Consider the following 22,850-nt stretch of genomic DNA (forward strand, 5'->3'; position numbering starts at 1 on the left):
AATATAGGCCTTTGTCTTAGCAGTTTCTGAGTCAAATATGAAGTACTTGTAACCTTCTGACAGAGGAATGAAATATACAGTCTAGAGAATTTAAATTCAGATTTATATTGTCTCTATGTCATTTTACTGGTGTTCATCCCATTTAAGTAATCAAGGATTGCTTATCTAAATGATTTGCTAGGCATCTAATGAAGTTGTTTTGAGTCTTTTTCTTAAGGAGAAAAATATAAATATACTTCGAACAAAGTCATTGATATTAGTATTTCTAGTGTGGATTTGATGATGAAATATGGTACAGATTAGGACTCTGTGTATGTCAAGCATATTTAGAGTTGATAGATCATGAACTTGTGATTTGTGTACTAGTTTCTCTTGTCAGGTTGCAGTTTGTTGTAGATGACTCTGTTGTCGGAATAAGAGACTAGTTTATTTGTTGGGTTTTGTTGTATTTTGTGATCCTCTTTTAAAAAGTCAAATCAATTTTCCATTTAGGTTAGTTGTACTAGTTAGTAAGGAAAGTTTGCAGGAATTTACACTGGTTTTCTACAAACCATTTACTATTTTTGTGAGAAAATAGTCTTTAAAAGGGTTCACTTGCCCAAGCTTCTGTAAGCTTAAAGTGTAGGAGGTTTCCTAATTCTAGAACCTCATATTTTTGTCTTTATTTCAAACTTTTGTTGTTCTCTTCCATTGCAGTAGAGAGGCAGTAATTTTCACTTTTAAAGAGAAGAAACAAAAGTTTTCAAAATGGAGAACAAAAAAATTGGTGACTCTGCTTGGGAGTAATCTAAAGAGCTCTGGTATAGACTGTTGAATCAGATTGAAAGTAAGTTGGCCCATCTGAGTCACCACAACAAAAGTGGTGACTCTTTTGGGGAGAATGATGTAAAAATTTTGTCAAGTCAAATCCATGAGTTTGGCCAAAATTTATTTGAGGAAGAGTCTGAGAAGTTTAGAAATCTTAAAGTTATTTTCAGATTTGAAAGTGTATACCCTGGAAGGTCTTGTTTCTATAAAATTTAAAAATATTATGTGACTCTACTATTTGTGGTATGACCCAAAAATCTGAAAGTGTTTTAGAGTGAAGATCAGTGGTTAAATTTTATTCCTCTTCAAGGAGGTGGCGACTCTGTAAGAACGAACCTGAGATTTGGAGGAGTTCTTCAAATTTTCAGTCAGAAGTGAAATGAACAGCAGCAGCAAATTTACTCTAGGTATTCCTCATTGTTGAGATAATTATTTGTTCCTTATAAGGTGAAAAGGTCACCATTGAAAGGAAAAGAAATCTGCACTTTACATACTTCTTGTTTTGAAAAGTTTCAGTCAGAAAATATGGTGAGAAACTGGTATGTCTGGTTATGAAGTTAATGACTACATGTGTTTTGCAAAAAAATTTGTAAAACAGTAAGATGCATTGTCATGGTAATGGTTCAATAGATGTTTCAAAAGTGATTGATCTAGACGTGGTTCCTAGATATAAAACTTCTTTGTCAAATTTGAAAGACATTGATAAGGAGATTGAAATACATCTTCAAATGATCTGAGAAAAGTGCATCTTGTTTTTAAGAAGGAAAGTAGGGAAGAGAAAGGTAGAATCATCATATGTTTTTTATGAAAGATTTATTACTACATTAAACGAGCTTCCAGTTGATGTTAGACTCCATGAGTCAGTTTGGATTGAATTATTTTTAGAGCTTGATGAGCATGACTTAGTTAATTGGTCTACAACCTTGAGAGAAGAAAGTGTTGCATGTAGTAAAGAATGGATAAATGAGATTGAGGTGACCGAATCTGAAAATGTACATAGTATTGAGTATAGTGATGGAGATAAATCCATGACTGGATGTATTTCTTATGATGCTAAAGCTGACTCTTATTCTTAGCATGATAGTGTAGATGTGTATTCAGAGCAAGAAGAAAATTGTGAGAACATAAGTTGTTGTTCAAATAATCATGAGCTTGTTGAGGTTTTAGATTTGAATAATATAGATGATCATGTTGTTAATTTCAATCCACAAGGTGTTTGCAACCAGGGTTATGTAACCATGTTGCAACGTATAGCAACACTTAATGATCAGCATGAGAAAGGTCACGATGAAGATGCAAGTTGTTGTAATGACAAAATGAATGTGCACAAAGACATGAGCACTACAGATTTCATGCATGCATCAGATTGGGACAATGTTTACAACACAGAAGATGAAGCCAAGGAAAATGAAAATGAAGGAGAAGGTTCACTAAGTAGTGAAAAAACTTTAGAACTCTTAGCTACTGATCTTAAGAGGTATACGTCCAGAAATGTCCCCAATCTCTCATACCCAATTAGTATATGTTTTGATACTGATGATGTTCTTGAAGGTGTGAGGTATGATACATATGATATTTATTTTCCTACATTTAATTTGAATAATGGACAAGATGAAAATGCATATAAGGTTGATAAATGTGAGAATATGGATTCATATGTTGATATGAAATTAGAATTTGATATGCATTGTGTGGATCTTGGTGTTAAAGAGAAAGACAAATCTGAAGTGGTTTTCCCAGATTTGAAATTGGTAAATGAACCATTGATAGGTGATCATGAATTTTCATGTTTGAAAAAGGCTGATATAAGGTGTGATCAACATGCTAAGTTGCAGTCATTTTATGAGGAAATGTTCCTCTCTAGTTTGCAAGCCTGTATTATGGATGAGTGTTTTCCATTTTTGCAAACTAGCAATCAGCATGTGCCTGATGTTCCCAGTGATCAGATGGAGTAGGGTTACTTTTCTTTTCACTTGGGAAATAATTGTAAACAATATGACAGTTTTGTGTCATCTGATGATCAACATTCAAAGGTAGGTTTTGTTTTTTAAAGATTGATTGATTACCAGCGTGTTGATTGTCTTTTGTGTGATGAGTTGATGAGAAGTTGTTCAAAGTTTGTGATCAGGCAAATGTAAATGAAACTTCCAGATTACCCTTAATTCATGGAAATGAGAATCATGTGTTTGATAGAGGTAAGCATTGATTCCAATTTTGATGGCCTGGGGCCATATGTAAATAAGTTCTATTGTACAGTCACTTTGCTTTTAGTTGTGTGGTTTTCAATAAGGAGCCCTACTGTTGGGTGGAATAAGTAACCCCTATTTTGGAGAGTGAAGCTCATTGAAGATTCTAAAAGAGGAAGAAGTGTCATGTTTTTTGGGTGGTATACTTTGCCAAAGATTTTGAATTCTTGTGTTGATCTTGCAATCAACCATCCCCAGCCAGAGCCACTATTGGGACCTATAAAATTCTAAGGGTTTAAGGTTTTTTCTTTTCCGTGAAAACATTTAGAAAAAATTGAACCTTTCTTGTGCATTATTGTAATTCATATTGAACTTGAACCCTTGAACCTTTTTGGTTCAACCGTTTGTCTTGCATGAGTCATGGCTTTGTAATATTTTTTAATAAGAAAGTGAGAATGCGTTATGTATGTTTTGAACCATTTGCAAATCAGTTCAAGGTTCAAGGTTTGAAATCTCACTTTATTTTGATTAAAGTTCTTTGCTCGTTGCCTTTTTCCACTTAAGTGGAAGGGTATGTACATCATTAAGAGGGGCCCCCTTTTTTGTCTAGGCCTAGGCAGGTTCAGATAAATTTTAATTTTTCCTAAGTCCTATGTCTTTTCTTATGTATCTGTCGGGTTCCCAAAAAGATCAAGAAAGTTTATTTAGATGTTGTGGCTATCGCTATACCACAACATAAAGGTGCCCGATGGTTATCGCCTACGACTTGGCGACAAACCACTAGTGATGAACCATGGCCGACAGTTAATACAAGCAGTTCAGGCAAATAAAGATCCATGGGCGTTTGGAGAGGCATCGTCAAAGTTTTATAAACAATGCAATGGTAGGTGTATAGTCCAGGCCTAGACCAGAACCATCCTCCCTGCATAGTCCCAAGAAGCAATTTCAGTTGCCAGTTCTATCAGGTATCGACACAGACTTTTTCATGCTACACTGATGACCCGATGGAAAGGCCCAAGCATGGTCCATTTATCCCACATTGGCCACGGGGAGGAGCATTTTAGGATTTATGTGTAAGGTCATATATATCCTAAGTGTCAAAGCTTATAGGCTTTTGGCAAGTGGTGGCTTAGAAGCAGTGGGCCCCTTGTGCGCATTTCAAAGCACCTAAAAATTTGCAATAAAAGGCAAGTTAAATAGTGAGCAGGTTGAATGCAGATCCATGGCCATCGCTATATCGCCATGCGAAGGTGATCAAATGTTAATAGTCTCAACTTGGTGACTGATAAGGTGGTAGACAAGTGGTGGACACGTGGTGACACCGTAGCATAGGAAGTAGCCACTTAGAGGGGCTAAGGGTTGAGCAGATCAACACAGATCAACGGTTATCAAGCTACATCCAAGGGTTGTTGCTATGTCGAGACGTAAAAATGCTCGATAGATATCGCCTACGACTTGGTGACAAACCACTAGCAGTGAATTGTGGTTGGTAGTTAATGCAAGAAGTTAAGGCAGGCGGTTCATTCCGACGGTTAGTGGAGGTCATGCTAAGGTATCAGAGTGGAGAGCCCAGAATGAATACCCTCACGACAGGTGGCACCCAGTTGTAAACTCCAGAGCCAGTCAAAGGGTAACACGTGGAAGACAGGTGGCATATCATCAAGGTGTATATTGAGCAAACCATGGCTTTGATGGATCATTGAAGGGACTCACCGAAGGCATTAGTTTCATCGACATGAAAGGTGTCGATGAAACTAGGGTTTTAATAAAATATGAAAATGGCTAGCTGAAGAGGAGGTTTAGCCAAAAGAGTGGTGGGTCTGGTAGTGCTAAGATGGTGGATGGGGTCGTGCTCAGGTGGATCTTAGGAGAAAATCATGAGGTGCCATGTGGTGCCATGCAGCTGATGAGGTGGAAGGTCTAGTGGTGTGCCACCTGGTAGAGTAGGTGGTATGTCATCAAGATGAATATCGAGAAGACTTTGGCTATGATGAACCTCTAAATGGTCTCACCGAAAGCTCGGTTCCATCAACAAGGGCACATCGAAGAAATATAAATTGATCCCGCTAATAAAATAATGGTATCGATGAAACTATGGTTTCGATGAGATAAGAAAATGGCTAGCCGAAGAGGATGTTTGGCCAAAAGAGTGATATCTGCCAGAGAGGAGAGTAGCCCAACTGAATTAACTGGTGGGAAAGTCAAGAGGGATCTAATGGTTGGATAGATGATCTGACAGTGGTCACTATGTCACAATAAAAAGATGCTTGATGGATAAGAGGCGTGACTTGGTGACTAAGCAGTGGGACCCGTAGGAAGAACAGTTTGGAGGAAGTAAAGAATAAGCAACTTTAAAGAAGATCTACGGCTGTCACCATACCGCAAGATGGAGGTGCTCAAATGTTAATGGCTGTGACTTGGTGACTGATGAAGTGGCAAGATAGGTGGAGTCCAGAGGGACTCACGAGCAAACTAGGAGGTGACATGTGTCCGAGATCTGCGAGGATTAATTTTTGCCTAGATATGGATTTGTCAAATATCAATGGATGGCTCTCAATTCGAGGAACCTAATTTTGCAGTCAAGTGCAACCCACGAAAAGTATTTTTGGGACAGTGACCTTAGGATCTTAGGGTTTATTCTTCAGTCAGAAATATTGGATTTTCTACAGGCCAAGTGAGGTAGCAGTTAAGTTTTTAACAGCCAGAGACTAGGTGGTGGGGCCTGTTTCTAAGAGGATTACTCAGGGAAATTAAAAGGCATGTTAGTTTCTCATGATCAAATGGTTGTTGCTATATGATGATGGAAACTCATCTAAACTTTAAAGGCTGTGACTTGGTGACTAAAGGAAAAGTGCTTAGGGAGAAGGCCTCTTGATCCATTGGTGCCAAAGAATTTTAAATATACAAAAGAAATATCAGCAGAGATATGAAAGTTGCATCTGACATTGGCTCAAGATAAAAATGGGTTGGTGAGAGGTATCTACAAGATCTGCAGGGAGATATGCGAAGAACATAATGGTGTGCTGCTCCATGTCTTCTTAGATAAGAACTCATCAATGCTCTGGCACAAGATTATCCACAGACATTATGAAGTTGTCTGTTGTTGCAACCAATTTTGGGTAATAGGAGCCTACCCTTTCAACCATCTTCCAAATGAATGCCCAGTGAATTAATGAAGCACGCATCCTAGAAAGAATGTTAGGTTTCTCCCTCAACTGCAATGGCACAAAACTATAACTTGCAATAAATGACTATTAGGGTAATAATTTTATTCTAGGTGGTCCGAAGCTTGTTGCATCCTGATTTCTATAAAAGGATACCAAGGCTACCTAGAAAAGGGGACACAAATTTTTGTAGCTAAGCTCTGGCAAAATTAATATAGGCCTTTGTGTTAGCAATTTCCGAGTCAAATATGAAGTACTTCTAGCCTTTTGATAGAGGAATGAAATACATAGTTCAGAGAATTTAAATTCAAATTTGTATTATCTCCATGTCATTGTACTAGTGTTCATCCCGTTTAAGTAATCAAGGATTGCTTATCTAAATGATTTTCTAAGCATCTAATGAAGTTGTTTTGAGTCCTTTTCTTAAGGAGAAAAATATAAATATACTTCAAACAAATTCATTGATATCAGTCTTTCTGGTGTGGATTTGATGATGAAATCTGGTGCAGATTAGGACTCTGTGTATGTCAGGCATATTCAGAGTTGATAGATCATGAACTTGTGATTTGTGTACTAGTTTCTCTTGTCAGGTTGCAATCTGTTGTAGATGACTCTGTTGCCTGGATAAGGCACTACTTTATCTGTTGGTTTTTTGTTACATTTTGTAATCCTCTTTTAAAAAGTCAAATCTATTTTCCATTTAGGTTAGTCGTACTGGTCAGTAAGGAATGTTTGCAGGAATTTACACTAGTTTTCTACAAACCATTTACTATTTTTGTGAGAAAATAGTCTTTAAAAGGGTTCACCTACCCAAGCTTTTCTAAGCTTAAAGTGTTGGAGGTTTCCTACTTTTGGAACCTCATATTGTTGTCTTTATTTCAAACTTTTGTTGTTCTCTTCCATTGTAGCACAGAGTCAATAATTTTCACTTTTAAAGAGAATAAACAAAAGTTTTCAAAATGGAGTTCAACAGCCCATTCAGCTATTTTCAGTTTTAGCTTAGATTATATTCCCCAAAACCTTCCTCTACTATTTTAATTTTCAGCTTCTCTTGCTTTGGTATAGGGGTGATTGAGCTGGATAGATACGCTAGACTAACATATGATGTGGATGAGATAGCTTCTTTTTTGTTAGGAATTGTAATCTCTGGCTGATGGTTAATACTGTTACAATATGCAAATGGATTTGCATCACCAAGGATTGTGATTTCTACACTGTTATGGGGAAACTTGATACACTGATGATAGGTGGATGGAATGGCTTGCATGGCATGTATCCAAGGTCTTCCTAACAACAAATTATATGGTAGAGGAAGGTCCAGAACTTGACAAATGATGAGCTTCACCCCTGGGCCCACTCAGATTGATAACACAATAGCTCCTTCAGAAGAACACTCTGCATCATCATAGGCCTTAATGGTTATCTTTTTGCGGGGGTGTACTGATTCAACTACATATCCCAATGTTGTGATCAACTGTAAGGTGCATATATTCAGGTTGGCTCCATTGTCAATCAAGACTCGCTTGATTCTGTGTTGGTTGACAAATCCTTCAATGTGAAGGGATGCGTTATGTGGTTGTTGGAATGAAGTGTTGTCACTTTTGGAAAAAGTGAGGCATGGTGATGACTTGAGACTACCAACCATGGCTTTAAATTGATCTGTGTTAAGGTTGGCGATGATTGACACTTCTTGGAGAGCTTGATCCAAGATTGTTTTGTGTGAAGGGGATAATCTCAAAATCTCTAATATGGATATAAGTGTGGGCATCTTATCTAACTGCTCCACAAGATTATATTGCCTAGGGATGGATGTTATTCCTTGTGGAGTTGCTTTAATAGTGATCTTGCTATGACACATAACAACATTATAGGTAGCGTTTGGATCTTTGATGGTGAGGGTTGCAATTTCTTCATCGGTGTCATACAGGTGATTCACAATATAATTATAGGCAACTTGCGTATAATTAGTTGTATCTATGTTTTGCCCTGAGGTGGAAGGACCCCTTTGATCATGTGATGGAAGCAGATTCTTGAACATTAGATGATCATCATTTGATGTTTTTGGGTTGTGTCCTTCGATTTTAATTTCTCCTTGGTCAATAAGCTCTTGAAGAAGATCTTTCAATCTATGGCAGTTACTCATTTTATGCCCTTTCCCTTGGTGGAATTCACAATGTTCATTATCTCTCTACCATGGCGCTTTGACCTGAGGTTCATAGTTAGATGTCTTCAATAAGGTCACTAGATTCACAGAGACCAATTGATGTTATATCATTTCGATGGGTTCCCCTAAGGGTGTGTATGTACGTTTTGGTTTATAGTTTTGTTTCCGTTGTCTTGGTTCCTCTTGCGGTGCATTGCGACCTTGATTTGGTGGTTGAGAAATGGTGTTGTTTTTAGGAGGGGGATTTTTCCCCATAAATATGACCATAGGTTATGCAATTTTTATGGTCCTTGCATCTATGACCCTTTCATTGACGATGTTCTTATTTTTGTTCTAGAAATTAGGTTTGTCACTGTTAAAACATGGGCGAGGGCCATCTTTTGATTCATTGTATATTTTGATAAGTCCCTTTTTGATAAGGGTCCGTTCACATTTTAATCCCTAGATGATCATGTCTTCAAAAGACTCTGTGCCCTTCATGTCTAAATGGAATTCCATTTCATCGTTCAAGTTGGAAATAAATATTTCCACTAGCTCTCATTTAGGAAGATGAAGATAACATCTGCTAGACAGTTGCCTCCACCATTGTAGGAAAGTTGAAGACAACTCCCCAAGCTTTTGTTTGGTATTTCATAGATCTGCCATGGTAACATCGCGTTCTATGTTGTGATAATAATGCGTGATGAAATTTTGGACTAGTTCCTCGAATGTCCTAATGCCACCTAGTAATTGGGAAAACCATTGCATGGTTGTTCCCCCCAAACTCTGAGGAAAGAGGTGCATTAGATAGGTGTCTTCATAAGCCACTTCTAGGCAAGCTAAGTGAAATTCCCGAACATGATCTCTAGGGTCTCCTTTTCCCTGATACTTTTCAAACTTAGGTGTTTCAAACCCTCATGGAAAAGGTGGCATATGTAGGTTCCTATCAAATGGATAGGGACAAATATAATTAAGTGAAAACCTAGTAGTCTTCACACTACTGTGGAGTTATTGAGTGAGATTCTCGACTTGTTGTCTCAACATTTCTATTTCAGTAGAAGGAGGAGGTGAGGGATCTCCTTGATTAAGGTCATATCAGAAGTAATCTCTACCTCTTCCACCCTCATTATGGCTATGGTGTTCTGATGTTTGCTATATTTGTGTGGCATCAAAATCACAGGGTAGTTTAGCACCCTCTTGAGCAAGTCTAAAAAAATGAGCATTTGAGTTTTTTTTAAGGATTTCATAAAAAATTTGATTGAACCTGGGGTTGCGTTGTGCTCTTTCTATAGCTTAGGGAGTTGGAGTACTAGGATCATCATCATTTGTACCTCCTCCAATGGCTTCTTGGAAATCATTGAGGTTTTCCTCCTCCTCTTCTTCAATCTCTAGTTGTCTAGTTTTCGATCTGGTTTGAGCCATTTTACTTGAAAGTTTTGAGGTTGGTAAAAGTCATCATGAGCTAGTGATGGAATGAGAGATAAGTATTTTCTGAAGTGTTTAGAAGATGGATCTCTAACACTGAAGGTTGGATGTTACCAAAGTTCTTTGTGAATTTCTCTTTGTGTTGTCAACAATGTTGATGTGATAAGGTATAGCAAGGTTTGAGATGTGTTACAAACCAAGCTACCTAGTAATGAGAGGATGTACTCATAAAATAGTTTTAACTTATGGAGAAATGCCTCTTAGGATGATTTATCCTAGATGCACAGACACTCTAAAAAGTGATGTGTCATTTTGATTTAAGCAATATCTAAAAAGAACTTAGGACAAGACCTTTTTATGTTTTGAGATTTGAATGGATTGATGATGTATGAATGTGAAAGTGGATAGAATATGGACCTCAATAAAAAATTTGTGTCATAAAGGGGAATTCTTCTTCCTCTTCTCAAGCTATGTAATATGTAATGCAGATGCTCAACAAATGATGCTCTCCAAAAAGGATTAGAATAGTAATGCAAACACAACAACACAAGAAACAAGTTTAAATGTTAGTGTTAGCAACAAAAGATTATTCTAAGCAAGCATATCAAGAGAGATATTAAACATGAAATGGAAAGCATGAAAATATAAAAGAGATAAACTACACTCCTCCAAATGCTAACCAAGATGCTCATAGCTGCTCCTCCCTTGTTCCTCTCCTCTCCAAGTTCCACATGAATGTAGCTCTTAGCTTTGCACTGCTAAGTCTTATGGAGATTCAAAATTGAAGATGATTATGAAAATATGCAAATGAAACTAGTTAGCAATGAGAGAAAATGAGTTAATTAAGCTATTATCAATTTTAACCAAAAGACAATGTGGATTATGATTTTACTCTAAAATGCTCTCTCAGGTTCACTATAACTTAGATGCATACAATATTTTAGGATCTGGATTATGAATGAATGGGCTCTATTTATAGGAAAAATAGAGAAATGGAAGGTTGAGATAGAGTAATCTCAATAAGAGTTAGTGTTTAGTTGAATGAACAAAGCCATTATCCAATAAATAATGCCTTTATCCAATGGATAAACTCTTGTGCAAGAGTTAGTGGAGATAACCATGGTCAAAGCAATGAATGCTTGAGGAGACACATGAGTTAAATGGAGGTCGAGTTAGAGGCAAAGTCTCTAACCATGTGGGCAAGTGGAATTAACCATAAATGCTTATGTAAGAGCCATTAATGGTCATGTAAGAGCCATTACTGGTTTGGAAGACTTTTAGGGGTTAACTTGTTGAACACATAAAGCATTAAATTCTTTTCAAAGACTTTGATGCTTTGAGAAATGACTCCAAGTTACTTAGGAATGTGATAATATTTAGGAGATGGATTAGGCTAATTAGGAGTGGTTAGAAGAAATTAGAAAGTGGTTAGAAGAGCCTAGAAGGGGATTTAGGATTGCAAGTGGGTTTGGTGGGTGAGGGAAAATGGGATTTTATTTAAAATAAAATTAATTTATTTCAATTGTGGTTGCAACTTGCATTTGTATGAGAATGCAAGGGGGGGTAGTTTAGGGATTTAAATAAATGTTTTAATTATTTATTTAAAAAGAGGAAAGGGGGGTTGAATTAAAAAAATATGATTTACTCATTTAATTGATTTTGACTGTGGCTTAATGGATTAATTTAAATAAACTGAATAATTTATTTAATTAATAGGAGAAGGGGTTGAGGATAAATTAATTAAATATTAATTTAATTAACTGATTATTGATAGTGAAATAACCAAATAAATAGTAAATATTCATTTAATTAAGTGGATAGATTTATTTGACTACGCTATCTAAATCCTCTAACCAGATGATCCATTAGCTTGGATTTCAAATCCTCTACCGAGGTTATTCCTAATAGGGTATTGCTTCTAATAGGGCATTATAGGCAATCCCTTAACCGGGTGGTCCCTAACAGGATTTGCTCTTAATAGGACTTTTTGTAAAGCTTTAAAAAGATTGGCTCCTAATAGGGCAAACTTCAAAAGAGTTTAGAATACTTGTGGGTATTCATGCCCACCATGGTTTTTTCCATTTGGGTTTCCATGTCAAAATCATTTGTCAAGTGGTGAATGTTTTTGTGGCTATGTTTGCTATGGTAATTTTCTTAACTGCTAAATCCACTTTGATACGATAAGATGACCAACAGTAATCCAAAATGAGCTTTTACTATTGTTAGTAAAGTATTTAAATGTTTGTGTTAAATGGTTTTGAGATTTTCAGAGCCATTATTCTGTTATGGCAGTCAACTGGTATACTTGACAGTGATATTGCAATTAGTAGTTCAGTGTTTGAACCCGTTAGTTCTGAGATTGACTTGTGAGATTGTTATTGAGGTTGGTGAAAGTTTATTTAGTTTTCTATCTACTGATTCAACCCCCTCTCAGTATTTGTCTGGATCCTTTTTGATTCATCATACCATCAATCTAGACACCGTTTCATCTCATCTCCAGTAATAGTACCACAAACAGTCAATAATTCCTAAACCTTTATGTGTTTGTCTTCCTCAATAACATACAATATCCTAGCATCTAATTTATTATAAAAAATTTGTCGGTATTTGCTTCTCAATCTCAAGTAAAGATATTTTATATACGTCTAAGTATAACAAAATTGATTCCTCTATCTCCTTTTTCTCTTTATTATCCATATCGACATAATAATGTTGTATGTTACTCAAAATGCCATACTTTGTAATTTGATCAATTAATTCTACAAGAGAAAGAGAACCAATAACCTTAACACTTTTACCAGATTCAAGAGTTTTATCTAGATCCAATTTCTTCTTCTTACCAGGAGTGGGAGAAGACTCCTTGACCAATTTTATTTTCTCAGTAGGCTTCCTCTCCTTCAAAATTTTCTTCTGAGCTGTCAGAGGAGTGACTTTGGTTTCCTGTAGCTTCCCTTCCTTATTCTCCTTCCTTTGAATCATCATGTAGATTTTAGGAATCTTCAGGGTTTCTTTCTTAGTCTCAGAACCATATACAATAGGAGCAATAAAGGTCTATGGTTTCTTCCTCTTCGATATACCCTTGTCGATTCCTACTTTTAGAGAAGCCTATATAGTTGTCGGAAGAGATGTCTCTACTAAACCAGTGATTTGTTTGATCTTAGAGGAATTTTTTGGGATATCCTGTCCAACCTTCTTTATTTGGCCTTCCCTTTTCTTCTTACTGAAACCTATCTTCACTTCAGATTCCTTCTGCTTTGTAGTTCTAAAATTTTTCTCCTTCTCATCAACCGGGGCATCTATAAGCATCTTGGCATAAAGATCCAAGATCTATGCATCAACCTCATAGCCCATTTCAGTAACCCAAATAGTTCTAGGTTGCACTACTTCCATTAAGGTTTCATCTTTCTTGACCATAAAGCATATGTCGGTAGAATATTTATCAACTATATGCTTAGGTATCCTTTCCCTCTTCTTCATTTCTTTCTGAAATGCTTTGAAATAACCCCACATAATGGAGTCTTTGTCCTATCCCAAATTCCTCAAGACATCCTTAATTTATTTTCCTACTAGTATATCAAAGGCCCATTTCCTCTTACTGGATCCTGGTGTCTCATTTAAAAAGAAAAGCATTAAACAAACAATGAGATTCCCATACCGGAATGTACCTTTTTTTCTCCCTTAATCTTTCCCAAATTTGAAATAAATTCATCTCACATCCACTAACATAGATCACATTTCATATTTTCCTTGACCATCTTGTTTGCACTGTAGATATAGGAACTGGAAATAGAGTTCAACCTGTTGGATTGAGTTAAATTGTATCTAATTACCATACTTGCAAATTGAACATCTTTTTCCCTGACGGTACTAATCTACATCGATTGGTTGTCAAAGGTGCAACTAGTTAGCTTGTTCACTTCATTGTTTGGAATCTTCCTCCTTCTTGGTGTATGTCCAACCTGGAGTAAATAAGTGATAGCACAAATCACCTCCTTGGTGATTTTGTAGGTTCGATCAAGCCACATGAACTCAGCCTAGCACGTACCGAATCATCTCATCCTCAAACTCGGGAATCTCTAGAATATTGGTGAAACCCTAATCCTTCAGAATTTGAAATTTTGGTTTGATCAATCCATCCTTGTTCAGTAAAGTGGACAAGTACATTGATTTAATCTCTTATGATCCCAAATCCTCTAGAGTACAGTGAATATATGCTCTCACATCTTCCACATAGAGAACTCCATCAGGAACCCTAGAAAATGTGTCGATTGATTCATTGACCTTTGCAATTTGAGGGAATTACTTGAATTCTAGATGTGAATGATCCTTAATGTACACCACAATAGGGGTAGCCACATTTGCCAGATTAGGAGCAGATCCAGAAGCCATTTAGATTTTAGAAAAGTAGCGTGAAAAACAAAAAAAATACCACTCAACCTAAGCCAATGAAAACCTTGAAAATCCACTCAAAAAATACTGGAAATTGCTGGAAAATGCCCTTAATTGCCTTGATCATCTTAAACCCACTCTTCTTCGCTCTTAGTGTTGTGTGATAAAAAATGAAGCAACTTATCCTTTTTAATTTATGAAACCCTAATTTCTCATTGACGTTAATGCATGCTGACATATCATACCGGATTCAAATCCACTATCTCAGCACCAGTTATCCTCCAAACTGACTTCACCAAGATCTAAAACAAGCTTTGAGACTTCTACCGGGGGTACTGCAGAATCCTTCATTAATTTGCCTCCACCTAAGGCTAATGCCTTAGTTACCAGATGTGTTTTCTGTCGGTGTAGGAACATTCTGCTTTGTCGGTTGAATAACCAGTGAATTTTCTTCTATCAATTGATCATCAGAATTCCTAACCTATTGTTTAGCATGAGCTTGTTGGATTTCATCAACCTTTTTCTTTCCCTTCTCATTGGATGTGTCATTCCCTTCGAGTGTATTCTTGCTTCTGCAATACTTAGCAATGTGTCATATTTTGTTGCATGCATAATAAGTAACATTGTTCTTCCGAATTGCCTTATTGAGTCCTTTACCATTCCTTGACCTACAATGATTATCCATATGTCCAAAATTTCCACATGCATGACATCTCACATTCATTCTACAATCTTTTGTCCTATGACCATACTTCTTATAATTTGAACCCTGATCGGGAACTGCATTATGATTTTGACTTTCACTATTCCTGCATTGACTTGCTCTATGACCAAACTTATTACAAACAAAGTATCTACCATTAAATTTGTATACATTGGGTTGCCTTACCAATGATCTTTGATTCCAGTTCTTTGGTAGATTCCCCTGATTTGCAGTACCAGTTTCTCCATTCTTAAATCTAGGACCTCTAGTGTCTCTTTGATCCTTCAATAATTCATCAAGCCTTGCAGAACTGACCCTGAACTTTTCTTTATATTCATTTGCAGTATCCAGATCACTTCTTAGGATTATCACCATTTTTTCCAAGTCTTTCTCATTGTTTTGTGGTTTCACCAGTTTAGCTCTCAACACATCATTCTCATGCACTAGCCTAATACATTCATCATATTTGTCTTTTAGAGATATAGTAAGATTTTCTTCAATCTTCTTCTGGTCTTCAATTTCCTTGGACATCCTCATGGTCATGGCTTACATTTCGTTCTTCATGACATTATTCTCTTGACTCAACTTTTGACATAATTTCTTAAGGGCATTCTTCTCTTCAAGATCAAATTTTTGTAAGATTTCCTTCCTTTTAGCTTGAGCAGATGATAACCTCTCCTATAGGGAAAGGATGAATTCCTTTGCAGAATTGAACTCATCTTGCAGCTTCAAGTTCTTCAACCTTTCAACATCATAGTATTCAAGTGCTACTTCAAGTTCCTTCTATAGACTCATCTCCATGGATTCCGGATTCAGGATCTTCCTCAAGCTGTTAGACTTATTTCGAGGCACCAAGCTCTAATACCAATTGTTCGAATCCAAACAAACTAAGAGGGGGGTGAATCAATGTTTGTCAGTTATGATATATTTATCCTTATTAACAAATACACTTATTAAGTGGTATGCATAAAATAAAGTAACAACAAGTAATATTAATGCAACCACATGAATTAGCACCATAACACAGATATTTATACATGCAAAAACTCAAAGAGGAAAAACCACGATGGGATTGCTGACCCACAATATCTATCCACTAGCCAACTAAATAAATATTACAAGAGGGGCCTGCACATGTAGGAAGGCACACTGCTCATCAGAAAAGGAGCCTCACTGACTACAAATCCAAAGTACTGGATTACAAACAAAAACTGAACTCAAAATGTGGATCTTCTATGATGGATGAGTTCCAGCTTAAGCATTGTCTGTACCGGTGATATTGTAACCTCCCTTACCAGTAACTTAGATCACTTCCCAAACCTTTAGAAAAATAATCAAGACTGATTATAAATCATTACATTCGCATTCTATCGATCAATATCTCTCTCACATAACATCACATAACCTATCACATCTCTTATATGTCATGTCTGCAAAATGACCTAATTGAACTGACTTATACACCCATTTACATGAATAAACACAAATGCCTTATGTTGGCTTACAATCATATCCCAAAAGATAAGACACATGTTGGCCCAAACAAAATATAAACATAAAACTATATGACTATTTCTACTTCCATGCTCGTCGGATCAATCTCCTATGCCAGCCTTAGAATACCAGTTCCAAGTTTGTCGGTTACATGCCTATCGGTTCCCTAAATATTGATTACCATGATTGTTCGATCTACCATGAAGTGTGTTGGCATCAATGACAACACCTATAACCCAGATGAGTGTCAATTTCCAATAGTCCGATACTTGTTTCTATGATTGATAGTGCTTGATTTTGTTTGATATGTGAAAAATTTTGAATTTTAATGTTGGTAGGACTCGATAAAGTGTCTATTTGTATTTGGATTGATGGAGTTTATGATCAAAACTCTAGATTGCTAGTGTGACTTGTGTCACTGATAGGAGAGGTCCACTTGACAATGTATGATCGAAACTCCAAGTGTTTGATAGGTTCATGACTAGGTCACCTGATAGGATAGCCTAAGATGAACCTTCCCAAGTTGATAAGAGTTTAAGATCGAAACGCTTGAGTTGATAGCATGACTGACATCACTGATAGAATAAGCTAAGATGAACCCACTTGATTTGATAAGTGTTTATGTTCAAAACTCCTGAATCATAGCATGACTTTCATCATTGATAGGATAGGCTAAGATGAACCCACCTGATTTGATAATAGTTTATGATCGAAACTCCCAAATGATAGCATGACTTTTGTCACTAATAGGATAGCCTAAGATGAACCCACCTGATTTGATAAGAGTTTATTACCAAAACTCCTAAATGATAGCATGTCTTTCATCACTGATAGGGGCTCAATGATATTGATTAAGATCTCACTTTGAACTAATAGAATACTTGTTTGATATAAGTAATGATGATTAATCCATTTGATAGACATAACTGATATGGTCTTGATATCATGATTGTAGGTGTCATTTGGTGTGTTGATATCTCAAGAGCAAAACTTGAAGATGTTTTCTAGGAGGGGAGATCTCACAGATAATGATAGAGCGGTTATTATCGTGCGTGGCTTATCTCACATCCCATTCATGATGTGCTATTAGAAGAATAGGGCTCTATTGACTGCATTAGAGGAGAGGTGGCATAGTGATCATAAAACCTTTCATCTACTGATTGGATAGATCATAGTGACACTGGAGAATATATACCGGATCTTGTAGATTCCTATCATAGGCGATTTGGTCACCTATGATGTTGAGGAGAAGGGAGGTACAAAGGCACTACGATATGTTTTTGGTGATCTGTGGATTAGTTGATACTAGATCACATGGCAGGACATGGTTGATTAGTATGCACTACTGCCTTTGGTGTTAGTAGGTTTGATTGGTAGTTTCATCTATCTAGATAGGAGATCACATGGGTTTTCCATCGGATGGGGTTGTGTATTACATCAGATGGTAGGGCACAAGATATGTTATGCATGGGGGATCTATGTGTTGGCCCACTTGTACCATGATTTGAACTAGGTAGTATATGATGAGGTATCTAGTTTGTCAGCAGGGGTGACACTTCTTCAGATCTAGGCATGGGAACATATAGCAGTGCCCTGACCAGTGGTGGAGAGATCAGGGCCAGTCGGGCTATCTTATTTGTTCATGTATCAGCAAGCAGCTTCCAAGCCGATGCTTGGGAAGTTGGAGTATTGGAGATAGATCTTGGATGATATAGATTCAGTGATATGGAGACCTTATATGGATTTTGAGCTTGGGACAAGGATGCCACAAATATCCCTATGTTATTCAAGAGTAGGTACCTAATAGGGCGAACCCCCTATGTAGTAGAGCGATTTATTTTGACTCATGTGTATCGACAGTTTGGTCAAACCCAGGGGATGCCTGAGGGTACCACCATATATTCCTAAGTGCACAAGGAGAGGATAGATTGGGGTTTGATCTTAGATTTTGCTACAACATGGGCATAGTTCTACGGACTTCCACGGGTATGGTGGGAGATGCATTTGGGATTGGTGGATGCAAGAATGACTATAAAGTATGCTCAATATTTTGTAGAGGATCCCTTCCCTCGATTGATAGGGTCAAGGTTGCCACTACCACCATTAGAGGAGGTAGATGATGATGATAATGAGGGAGGGATAGGAGGATGGAAGGGTGGCAGATGAGGCTGAGGGAGAGGTATAGGTAGGGGAGGTGGTGGGATTGGTAGAGGTACAGGTCTGATCAGCCGAGGAGGAGATACAGATCAAGGTCATTGTGTGATTGGGAGAGGTGGTAGATGGTGATAAGATCTAGGCCAGGTAGGGCCATTATTGTTAGGGGAGGCGGTAGGGGGAGTAGGAGGTGAGGAGTTAGATTGGGAGGAGATTGAGGGTGAGGAGGAGTCATCTGAGGAGAGAGAGTCAGGAGAGGAGATGATAGGTGGGATGGGAGATCCTAGGGAGGAGGAGGAGGAGGAAGATCCTCATCCATCGGTTAGGAAGAGGATAATAGATATGCGATCACTTACTAGCCCAATATAGGGTAATTCAACACAAGATGCACAACCATCACAATCACTAGTGGTATTAATTTTAGTGGCTTCCCATCAACAACAAGCATAGATAGTTGCCCTACAATTGATGGTACATGGGTTATAGGGTTAGCTGACATGGGCATAGACACAGATAGCCCAACTGCAAATACATGTTATCTCCCTTACCCTAGAGCAAGATACAACTAGGGTGGAGTGGGATTCAACATGACAAGGGTTACAGGTTGCACAAGCTTAGATCACTTAACTTACCATTGATCAAGATACAGAGATAGAGTGGTGGGGCCATCCTGAGTAGCTCATGCAGACCATCCAGTAGATAGTCGCTCATGGATTGACAAGAGATACAATGAGAGATGTTATGCAATAGTCAAAGTGAGCAAAGCACTCTCAAAGTCTCTACCATCAAGTTGTTCTTCTAGAGAGGCAAGCACCATCCTATGTACTGAGTTCTTAGTGTGGGGGACCTTAGAGACAAGAGGGTAGCTGAGGAGTCCTGGGACCTAGGAGAGATATTGGTGGTGATGACACAGGTATAGGTGGTGGTTTGGGTGCTAGGCCAACAGATTCTAGTGGCAACCACTCCTATATTGCCCCACATTTTGATGGATTTTAATTATTTTGATGTAGTTCTTGTATATATTGATTTATTTATGTCGATCATTTTTATATGATACGATGTACACATTGATGTATAGTGATGATTCAGGTCTCCTTATTATGTACACTTTATTTGTGAGATGATATCCAGGGACTTTGGACAATTATTCTTTTTGTTGATTTATTTTGATATGACTTAGGGACTTTCCTTTGGATCCACATGGGTTACTTTTATTAGACAACTCAAATAGCTAGAGGACAATTGAGAGAGGGGGTGAATCAGTTGTCACCGGATTACAAAACTTTAAGCATTCAAAACCTTATTACCAGAAAACATAAACTCAATACCAGAATGCATAAACCAAATACTAGAATAATAGATATACTAATTAAACATAAGGATAAATCATAGAATAGTTACCATCCATCCATAACACATAACACCAAGATTTGTATGTGGAAAACCCATTAAAGGGAAAAACCACAGTGGGAAGCCTACCCATAGTTAGATAATACTTTTGTAGTAAGTAGGTGATTAAAATATGAGGGGGATGCACATGTAGGAAGGCCAACAACCTAGAGAGCACTTATCATCACAAAAAAGGAGCCTCACTGACTACAAAAATATCAAACTACAATCTGGAAAGAAGACTGAACTGTAAGTATATCATCTCCTATGCTTGAGTACAGTTCTGATTAAGCTCAATACCAAAGGCCTTAAAACTCTCTTACAAACCCAATTTTATCACCTATGATTGACCAAACCTTTTGTATATGATTACAAAATTATTCGCACACAGATAAACCTATAACATTTTCCTATGATCTACAAAGAGAGCTTACATCATATTTATACCAACCTGGGGCCTAAACAATTAGGTCAGCCACCAAAAGCATAATAAAATAATTTCATAACATAAAATTATAATCCAATGATCAACTAAGTCATCTTAGGCTGAAAACAATGTAAACCAATCATTAAATCTCATCAGTAACGCATCAGGAACATCCTCCAACACGTTACATAAGCCGGTCCATAACTTAGATAACACCAGACCCAAAATAGGTTGCCATCAACCAAATCCAACACCACCAATGAACTAGAACATGAACAAGATAACCAACAACATCCTGAAAGCCATCTAGAAGTTGCACCAACACCACTTATCACGTGCATCAAAAGATCTTCAACAAAGCTCTGCCGGTAAAACCCTTACCGGTGACCAAAAGGCTTACTAGAAAAAATGATAGATAGTCATCAAATCCTAAACCAACTAATTGTGATACACATCTAAATAGCATGAATGACAGATCCAAACCAATTCCACAAACCAAAGTATACAAGATCATACCGGACCAATATCATAAACCAACCACTCTACCAGAACCAATCAAAAATCGGTAAACAACCAAACAACTGGTTTTTCCAATAATGACAAAACATCAATGCAACACATAATCAATTCCTACAAATTGCCAACAACTTTATGTATGATGATATGCTTATATGTGCTATGGATGCACTTACTTTGATGATCTAGATGTTTATGTGCATGATTTTGTGTTTATGATGCAAATGATATCTATGTGATGTGTGTGATGATATGATTCTATATTGATGTGATATATATATATTTTTAAGGTGATATATGCCTTTATGATGATTTTGATGATGCAAATTCCTCATCAATTCCTCCAGATTGCCAACAACTTTGTGCAACACATAATCAATTCCTCCAACAACTTTATGCATGATGATATGCTTATATGTTCTATGGATGCATTTACTTTGATGATCTAGATGTTTAGGTGCATGATTTGGTGTTTATGATGCAGATGATATCTATGTGATGTGTGTGATGATATGATTCTATATTGATGTGATCTATATTTTTTAAAGGTGATATATGCCTTTATGATGATTTTGATGATGTGCAAATGTATACATGTGTAGATGATATGTATGCAAATGTGATGTTGATATGATGATGCTCTTTAACATGTTTTTTAATACTTTGGATGATGACAAATGATAAATGCTTTGATATTCTGCTAAATGTACTAATGGTAATGATATGCAACTAAATGATATGATACTAAATGAAATGATATTAAATGCGATGATTTAAATGAAATGATACTTAAATGACATGATACTCAAATGCAATGATATGGTTTTAAATGATATGAAATTTAATGAAATGATACTAAATGCAAAAATGATGTGCAAATTACACTAAATGCAAATTGAATGATACAATATGATAATGTCATTATATGATATGACAACTGCAACTAAATGCACTTCAAGTGATATCATAATGCAACCACATGCACTTTTAAATGATATGATAATGCAACTAAATGCACTTTTAAATGAAATGATAATGAAATGATAATGCAACTAAATGCACTTTAAATGAGATGATAATACACTTTAAATGATACTAAATGCACTTTGAATGAGATGGTAATGCACTTTAAATGATATGAAATGATATTAAATGCACCCTCTGAAATAGTCATCCTTTCGATTATATGTGTAGTGCTTCCTTTTTATCATCATTAAACTTTTTAAATGTTGAAAGTTAATACGAGAAGCATGGTATATTTAAACCATGATGCCCTGAGTATAACTTACATGGATTTTGATATTGCAAGATGACACAAGTGTTGAGGTATAATTGAACCAAGATGACCTAAGTGTTGCTTTCGTAAAACAAAAAAGAGTTAACCTTTGTCCTATATAAATTTAAAATATCTTTAGTGATATATTTCCTAATCATGTCTTAAGACAAATATGCATAGTAAAAAGGTTTCACTCACAAATAGCAGACTGAGAAAATATCAAACTCCTTCGTTGCATCTCTACTCTTTTAAAACATCCTTGAGTCACTTAGGAGATATGATCACAAAAAAAAAATCTCGTAGGTAAACATGCATGCTACCCCATGAAATTGTCAGATAAAACATCTTGCAAATATATCATTATTTAGTTTTAGTTTTGTTGCATAAATCAGTTTGTGCATCCAGTTCTAGTGTTGACATTTACCATTGATAGTCATAATCTGCATTTGCATTTAGTAGCTTCTATGTTTGCGTGTTTGATTTTTTGTTTCTTAGCCCAAAATGCGAGTTTCTCTCAGCTAAGTTAGGATTTTGCCCCCAGTCTTAGACACTACTTTCGATAATGGATATATACACTGATCACCAAGCAATGGTGAGATATGATGTGGATAACCTTTTGGATAATCAAGGATAGTGACTACACTAAGTGTGTCCAAGATTGTGTTGTGTTTTATAAAAAGTTTGGTGAATCTTTGCCAATGGCTTAGATTAGATGGATATAAAAGATATGATACATGTCCTAATAGATAGAAGAGTTGATCTATCACAAGTAGCACC

Source organism: Cryptomeria japonica, chromosome 5 (assembly GCF_030272615.1).
Source record: "Cryptomeria japonica chromosome 5, Sugi_1.0, whole genome shotgun sequence".
In the NCBI taxonomy this organism is placed as follows: Eukaryota; Viridiplantae; Streptophyta; class Pinopsida; order Cupressales; family Cupressaceae; genus Cryptomeria; species Cryptomeria japonica.